Raw genomic sequence first — 2,298 nt, forward strand, 5'->3', positions numbered from 1 at the left:
TTTTTTTTTTTTTTTTTGCCCCTGAAGTGCAGAAGTTTGAATTTGAAAACGAGGGGAATCATTGACATATGTCTTGACACAGCTTTTGGGCTAATTTACATTCACGTGGACCACGCATTTTCTGGGAAAACCTAGACCCAGGCCCTGAAAGATGCAAGTATGTCGATGGTGAACAAATGAACGCCACGGGCGTGCGCGGGTGTCAGGGTAACCGTGGACAACGCGCGCTCGGGGGGGAACTTTCCGGGAGTCTTTGCTTCCTTAAAAGTAACGTAGAGTGAAGTACTAGGACAAACCTCTTCCTAGTCACTTGGAAACAAGAACTTTCCGAGTTGAATAGGACAGCGCTTAGTTTCAGCCCAGTTTAAAGGGCTGCAGAAGGCGTCTGAAACTTCGTGCAAGAATTTGGGAAGCTTTTTATTAAAAAAAAAAAAAGTTTATTAAAGTTTGCACACTTGGTAGTTTTGCTCCTCCGCAGTTTCTGAGCGTTTGATTCACCTGCCTTTGGAATGAATCCACAGTGAAAGTTCTGTTCATAGTGATTGCATGTGTGCTCCGTACTTCCCGGAGAGAATTTTTTCTCATGCATATAGGATGTTATGGACAGTTAAGTGAAGCCGTCAGTTGGCTGTATTTGCTGGACACTCTTGGATAAGTCGAACTGCAAAATACCTGAGTGTGGAATTTGTGCAGTTCTTAGTTTAATAAGCAAAAAATACCAAGTGAAAATGAATAAAGAAGGTGTTTTATTCTTTTGTTTTATTGCCATGTTGCAAAATTATCCAGATATCTTTTCCACGAAGAAGACCCAGCATCTGTGTTTCAATTGCCAAGCCGTAAATAAAATATTTACATTAAAAACAAAGATTTAGCTTCCATTTTCTATGTGGGCTCAGAACACAGTGGTGTTCTCCCCAGCAGCTGCTTGGATGACTCCCAGAAGAGGGGATGGCCTCAGGTGGGCTGGCTGATCTTTGGGGGTGAGAAGCTGAAGACAGGAATAAAAATAGTACAGTCCTCACTGAAGAGCTGAGGCGGTTTGTTTTTCTTCAGGGTATGCATTTGCCTGGAAAAATACATACTTGGATGAGCTATGTCAAATGAGCAATTGTGGTACTAGTAGTGGTTCTGAAGAGGTAGAATGGCATTCTGGATGTCGCTTGTTAAATACCTAGCCCTTTCTTCAGTCTTGATTTCCTGGTGTCTTCTTGGAAGGATCTCCATTTTTCTCGAAATGTGTTTTAGGAGTGTTCTCTGTATGTGGATTCTGCCCATCATATTGTTCAGAACACAGCTGTATCCTAGAAAAGCTGGGGAGGAGTAATTATGGCAAATATTCTGGCATTAGTAATAATAAGCATTGAGCGACACTTTTTTGTCAGCAGGTATGGAAAGGCAGTTCTGATTTCAGAATCTGAACTGACCAGGAGTTTTGCAATTAAGAGATTAAAATTTCTGATTTTATTAGATGAGTGACATTACATCAAAGCCATGTGAATTACTTTATAACCAACTTGAGAAGGCATTGGAAACCATGAAATACAGTGTGCCCTTCTAACTAAAACATGGGTTCTGCATTCAATTTCCAACTAGTTTCTTACATGCATACTTTTTTTTTTTTAAAACAAACAGGTTTAAAAGATATTTCTGATATGGCTGTCACTTTTGATATAATTTGAAACTTGTATCCCAGGAGAGTGGTTTACATAAGGCAGATAAAAACATTAAAACAAAATAACATCTAAGTTTGGAGTTTTTATTTCTAATCAAGTGCTTAAAATTGTGAACTACCAGGAAATTTCTACTAATGGATGAATTTTTGAGTTTTCATAACTCTAGTACTTTGAATGAATAATTATGTATCTTTAAAAATTATTCAGAGTTTTTTGTTTGGAGCAAACTTTAGTGATTGTTCTAACAGCTCATGTCCTTAGAATGGGTCCATATTTCTGGCTGCTGGGCAGTGTGCCCTGCTTGGGCTGCCTACTTCCTTTAGAGTATATTAAAACTGTTAAATACCAAAAGCATTCATCTGTCTATTTGTGAAAGCTGTGAAAATTATTTTGAACCATGGAGCTCCCTTATCCCTCCTGCCACTCAAATTCCTAGCATCAGTATCCCATCAGCCCATGTATCAAGTCAAGAAACTTATTCCATTATTATGCTTTGAATCTTCGGAATAACTCCTTTTGTTTAATGGGAAAAGAAGTATAGACAGTATTCAGAGGCATGGATAGTCAGACAATTAAATGAGTCCCCTCACTTTCTACCCCATTTGTATTATTTGGATATTTGTCT

This window comes from Marmota marmota, unplaced genomic scaffold (genome assembly GCF_001458135.2).
Source record: "Marmota marmota marmota unplaced genomic scaffold, marMar, whole genome shotgun sequence".
In the NCBI taxonomy this organism is placed as follows: domain Eukaryota; kingdom Metazoa; phylum Chordata; class Mammalia; order Rodentia; family Sciuridae; genus Marmota; species Marmota marmota.